Source organism: Apostichopus japonicus, chromosome 7 (genome assembly GCF_037975245.1).
Source record: "Apostichopus japonicus isolate 1M-3 chromosome 7, ASM3797524v1, whole genome shotgun sequence".
Taxonomy (NCBI): domain Eukaryota; kingdom Metazoa; phylum Echinodermata; class Holothuroidea; order Aspidochirotida; family Stichopodidae; genus Apostichopus; species Apostichopus japonicus.
Window position 1 is genome coordinate 16647021 of NC_092567.1, and position 6833 is coordinate 16653853.

At 38.4% G+C, this 6833-nt stretch overlaps 1 protein-coding gene across 4 annotated transcripts in view; it reads right to left on the minus strand.

Annotated features, from left to right (window-relative positions):
* LOC139969504 (uncharacterized) overlaps positions 1–3961 on the minus strand; it is a 42101-nt gene extending 38140 nt beyond the window's left edge. For all 4 annotated transcript variants that reach the window (XM_071974542.1, XM_071974541.1, XM_071974540.1 and 1 more), the window contains exon 1: positions 3802–3961. The gene's annotated coding sequence lies outside the window, so the exon portion shown is untranslated. The remainder of the gene's footprint in view (positions 1–3801) is intronic.
* Between the last annotated feature and the right edge of the window lie 2872 nt (positions 3962–6833).

Genomic DNA, 6833 nt, shown 5'->3' on the forward strand with positions numbered 1-6833 from the left:
TGTTTCATCCAAGATCTACAGTATATATACTGTATATGTTACTCAATCTAGGAATTAGAGTCAAACCATGGTAACACAGTTTAAGTGTACAGTATAAGCTAAAGTAGTACATGATCAACCTATGGATATATATACACACTGTACTGTACATGTACAGAATATGGTCAAACCAACATATTATGGTCAAACCTTGAAGTACAGAATATAGTCAAACCATGGAAGTACAGTAGAAGTACTAGATACATGAATGGTCAAACCATGAATGTACAGAATATTGTCAAACCAATATATGGTCAAACCATGGAACTGGAAGTACAGTACAGTAGAAGTACTACAGTATACATACATGGTCAAACCATGAATGTACAGAACATGGTCAAACCAACATACATATGGTCAAACCAACATACATATGGTACCATGAAAGTACAGAATATGGTCAATCATTGGAAGTATGGTCTTGCAGTTGGTATATATACAGTTGGGCATTAATATAAATTTAATTTTACCAATTTTAATTTTTTTTACCATGTTGCCAAGTTTTGGATCAAACACAACAAAACTTACAAGTTTTAGAGACATGTGCCAAACCTGGGCTCGATGGCTGTATATTAGAAAGCCTGCAACGTATCAAAATGAATTTTGTGCCTAAAGTCATCATTTAAAGCGTGAAGCAAATGATGCATACATGCATGTAGACAGACTCCTCTATAGTCTGTCTCTCTCTCTTGGACAAACATGGGAATTCAGAATATTTCTGCTTGCTTGGAACCTTTAAGTGTTCCACGTTTTAATGAGGGGGTTATCTTTGTGTGGCAAGAATTTAACACTTTTCTCTTCACAACAACTCCAGATAAATAGGGAACTAGAAGAGGACAAACAAATCAAAAAGGCAATAAACAAACATGGCGACCATCAAGCCATGCACACAAAACTAACAAATAGGCTTATTGGGAGATTACAGACAAAAGTACTGTACCAATGTGTATGGAAACGACAAATTTAATAGGCTCTTAATGGTGTACAGACCAATAGAGGCTTGTTTGCAGATTAAATTCAATTATGAATGGCAGAGATAGAACTTTCAGCTGAGCCATCTGCGATCTGTCAACATGTGTGAGTGCAAAGAACGATTAACGTGTACGGTTAAAAGTCATCACAAAAGTCATCATGGAATTTGTCACAGCTATATTAACACATCTGCTAGACTGTACGAGGGATGTATCATGTACTGACTTGCAACTAGATAGGACAAATTGTTCTCAAACCAAAAATTCCAAAACATCATCAAAACTGTCCATTAAAGTGGAGTGATGGATGAATCACCCTGCTCGCAAACGAAGAATCTGAATTAAAAATTCAAAGTTCTACTTTAATGATCCATTCATTAACAACTTCATTTACTGTAGTGTGACTAAAAGTCAACAAAGGGCTCTTAATGATTACAAGTAAGACTCACTGAGCATGAAGTTATCCTTGCACTAGTTGTATCAACAACCTGGATGTAGCTCTCTAAGTTGCATATATTCTGAAAATGATATATTGTATCAAACCTAGGAAGTATATACTATTCAAAACAAGAATAGTTATTGATCAAAAAATGAATTTTACCCCCAAATATTTTGTGACCCAAGGAAGGTTAATGAGCAAGTGATTAATAAATTTTATTCATGAATTCTCAACAATTACTCACCCAGATATCATATATACGTTTTCATGTTTGTATACATAATATTAATATGTTAGTACACTAAGTTACCACGCAGTCTCAAAAACCTCCAGTTCTGCTAATTTGAGGCTGTAGTGATATCAATTTACACTGTAATTACAATAATACTTGGTGACAGGTACACACTAATTGAAAACAAACTGAGAACCCTGCATATTTTTCGCTCTCAAATTCACCTCTGCACAGCATGGGTTTGTGGTTTCTTAGAATCAATGTGCCATGGTGATGCCATAAGACAAGTCCTGTTTATGTCACATAGACACTGTCTATGGAGCAGGTTGGACAGATACTAATGTATATACGAGTATTAATGGCATCCACGCATACATAGCAGTTGTTCAGACTATTGGGTCGTAACCCAACTTAGCGTGGACCTTCAAAGAAAATATTTGGTGGGTTACAAGTACGCTTCAGAATATCACAAAAATTACTAAATATTCCATGGATTGTAACATTCATGTTCGGCCCAGCTTGGAAGATCCTGGACCATACATAGAGGTCCAGCCAATCATGGAATATATTCTGGTCCTTATATCCGAATCCGGCCCATCTTATATCCTAGAGACAATACTGATTAAAGTCCAGACGATCTTAGAAAAGCCTGACCCTATATCCAAATCCAGCCCATCTTAAAATATCCTAGACAGAAGGCCTACCAATTAAAGTCCAGCCCATCTTGAAATATTCTGGAGCCAATACCCAATTGCAGGCTGCAGTACCTTGGAATGACCAAGAAACTATATATCCAAGTCCAGCCTTGCTTTCCTGGACCCTACTCCAGCCCAGCCCAGCCCAGCTTGGATATCCTAGACCTAGACCCTGTATTCATGTCCAGCCCATCTAGGAATATCCTGGCCCCTATATCCAATTCCAGGCTAGTAGTGCTTTTGAAGTACCTGGACCATATCCCAGCCCAGGCCAGCTATTAAGGACCACATTCAATTCCAGGCCAGCTTGGAATGTCATGGAAGTTATATTCAGTTGCTTGCAGTTCAGCTTTGGATTATGCACAGCTACAATATGTATGCTGCTGCCAGCATTAAATACCAAATATTCTCTTTCAAGTACAGTATAAGGAAACCAAACCATCATTCACGTACTGTAGATGCAAGATGAACAACTTTCAAATCATTAGGACTTTTTTAACTCAAGATTTTCCATGTGATAGTCGAAACCTGGTTCAAAAGTCATGTTGGCCAGGAGCCCTGGTTAGAATATTACTACTGCCGGCCACACCTAAAAAAAACAGCATTGTTTGAAACATCAATGAATTCAACAGAATTATAATACTGAACACTCTCAAAGAAACCTGGAAAGTAACCTTCCTGAATGATAACTTTATGATTGTTTCAAGAATGTGCTATATTCTAAGCACCAACAGAACTGGGCCATAGCACACACTTGACTGAACACATGAAGGTCAGATGGAGGGCAATCACCTCACCTGCTAGCCCTTCACTCCCACCCCACCCACTTTGATAAGTCCATATTTTCCTGGGTGCTGGTCCTACAAATAGGTATGTGGCTAGTCTGAAAATTCAATGAAATGGAAGCCGGGGAAAAGTCTACATGCACTAATATTACATAGAAGCAGTAAACAGTTGCTCCACTATGGCACTGGCAAGGTATTTAACTTAGTCAATGAAGCATGAATAATTTTATAGACAAGTCCAGCCAACTGTATGCATTTTCTACTTCAGTCCATTGAATTTAGCTCCAAATACCTATCTAGGCATACAGCCTATAGTCAGCTCGTTTACAAAAATGACATCTCTGTTGGTCATTTACGACCTATCTCTCTAAACACAGACATCAAACAGCGCCTATAACACCAATGACCATATGCCCGTCTGATGTCTCCAATCACACGCAGTCGCCATAGCATCACCATGTGCTGTTATACCAGCATACATAGTTCACATACCAAGGTACTCCTTGGTCTAATAGCTAACATTTATGAAGGTTTGAAACCTATTTTAAATCTTTCTTCCTACGAAATTCCGTATGAAAAGAAAGTAAAATAAAAATTATCGCAAGATGAATGATAAATATCCCATGATTCTTTTACGTACCTTACAATAATCTCCTACGGTAGGAGATAGGGCCCAAAATAAGCGAGAGGAGGTTAGAGTCCGCAGTGATTTCCTCGAGAAGTTATTGAGTTAATAAGACTTTGCGTTGTGTTCTGCATGAAGCGCAATCATATCTAGCTACGTACGTTATACATTCTAGACGTACAAAGTTAGTACGAAGCAATAACAAGACAGAAAGTAGTGTGAGATTATTAACATGAATATTCATATATCATTAATAATTCATATACACGGAATCCTGCTGTGTGATTGGCAGAAAAAGTTTACAACTTCTTCCGGTCGTTTTATTGTAGCTCAGATGACACGAAACTTTGGACACATGAGAAGACGTGCTTCGGATTAAGTTCTTAATCCGATACTAAGTTTTTACACGTTTATCAATAGTCAGCGAAGTTTCTAGATACCACGGCGTTAATTAATCTCAACAGTGTTTTACGAGACGATTAACTTTAAAGAAAATAGTGTTGTATGACAAAAAATTCCTCCTCATGGAGAAAAGGTAAACCTATGGGCTAACCTGAGTCAGCCCTCACTACGTAATCGTTACGTCGCTCTATATAATAGGGAAGAATTGACGAGAAGGGAAAACCGACATTGAGGTGCGACGACATCATATTTGTTGACCTTCGAATGCTGTATCATACTATACTTTGCTATGATTTTTTTAAACTATAAATCAAATCGATGTTGGAATACATGGCAGTTCCAGCTGTGCTATATGCACATCTTCACGAATGTGGTAATTTGAGAAGGGTTTGCAGAAGATAAATCAAAATAAGGAGAACTGAAAGGGAACACAATGAGAACGAGACAAATTATTGTTACTTCATCGGGATGTATATTCTTATTTCCTATACTTGCTTTCTTCATTGAGTATTTTGCATTCCTTACTATTTCTCTCTGTATAACCAGTTGGGACAGTTTTTTTTTATTGCTGGTACCTCTCTTAACTGCCCTTCCATATTATATGCTTCAAAGCACTCGTATTGACAGTACAAACAGTTCCTAACCTTTATCTGATAGAACCATGATATTTATACTGCTCATACTGACAATCCAAGGGCTTTCGAAGCGGGACAATTAAAGTAGTGTGGTAAACTTTTTCCCAACTGGGTGCTCTGTAGGTCCAGAGTTCTCACCGGGGTCCATTTTGAAAGGAGGTCTTTTACTCGACTGTGCAGAACCCACACTTAGATTTGTTATTGAAGACGCGTGGACACCAATTCGAAAAGTCAAAAATCAGATTGTGTCCAACACGTACAAGTCCAGCCAAATTCAGCGTACTGTAGGCCTTTATAATTTACTCTCCTGGAATAAAATAAAGGTCAAGTCATCGTAATTTTCCATTTCATTAGAAAGTAATTGGCTTTAAATATTTGTTTGGCCGGGTCAAACTAATGTTTTTAGCTATTCTCTCAGTGTCAAACATATTTTAAGAAAGTGGCCTGGGTCATGTGGCCCTCCTCCCTGGACCCACCTGCCCCTCTGCGAAGTGTCCATTCAAGTTAATTTTTTTATAGCTGTATTATTAGCGAAGAATTAGGCCTGCCCGCCCTACGGCTGCAGGTTTAACCAGCCATTTTCCTTCTACCTCATGTGTTTCCTATCCTTCATCGTTTTGTTTTTTATTAGTTTTGTATATTTACCCATCCCCGCCCTGACCCTAAAAAAGTGGGCTGGGGGATTTCAAGGGACCATATTTTGGCTGCCCTCTTGCTGTTTGCACAACTGCCTATGCCCCTCATTGCTGCTTCATTTCACACTGTCATCAACTTTTTTAATCTTGTGGAGTAATAAGTATGGAGTTGCTACCTGACAAAATTAACATGTCAGACGCCGTTTTATATTGTTTAGTATATTATTAAGTGTCATTTGTGACTTCTACATCCGTTTCTCTCGATTCACTCTCAAACATCGTTTTCATGTCTTGGGGGAATATACAAGCAAGACAGGAATGACACCCAAATCATATTACATTATTCCATTCCAACTTCTGCTGATAACCATGCGTGAAGGCAATAAGGTCATATAGAGTCTTTGAAATGGACCCAGCTGTCCAGGATTCAAGTCCCGGTTGGTTTAATCTTTTTAAATTTGTGTATACAAATATATAGCGAACTGATAACTTGGTTCATTTAAAGACCACTCTCAAAGGCAAAAATGGCTCAGAAAAGGCAAAAATTTCCTATACAGGAACACAATGAATTCAAAGAGACAAACAGTGTGTCTGTTGGAATGATTTATTATATAAACAGTTTACATTTCAAAAGCATAAACAAAATTACAAAGCCATACTTGTATTCAAGTACTTCCAGCACTAACTGCCCACAGCAGTGACAACATTACATGTGATATTAACAAACAAACTGCACTGGGGTCTGAATCTTATAGAAAGGGATGAGCCTGGAGTAAAAAAAAAAATCACGGAACTGCAAAAGTTGCGCTATAGGCTCCAGTTTGCATATGCTACAGTGTGTTAGGATAATAGTTTTTGTCCCAGAGGTAGAAAAGAAATCACGGATATTCTGCGAATTCGCGGAAAAAAGCTCATGCCTGTATAGTGGGCGCTGTCAAGATCTCAGACTGTACAGTATTCAGCATGAAGTACTGTACAGCCCTACAAACTATCTACTAAACCAATGACAGTTTCAACATCACTGACTGTACCATACCTCATCCGCCTGGTTAACCATTATAGGGAAGATCCGTTTACAGATTTAGTGAAGTGACTTTTGTGGCACGATTTCAGTTATACATCATTATCAGGGATGTGCTCACACTGGGCGGCACCGGGCGGCTGCGCCCAGCAGTTCTGAATGCCGCCCAGCACAAAAAGTATTTTAAACATTTCCGTCCGGCACTTTTGTTATGATAATTTAACAAATTTTACCATAACCAAAATTTGGGAGAATACATGGCACAGAATAGGAAAAATAGCACCACCTAAGCATACTTCATGTGCAAAATTTATCCAGTGGGGAGGGGGTACCCCACCCATGAGATCCCTCTCC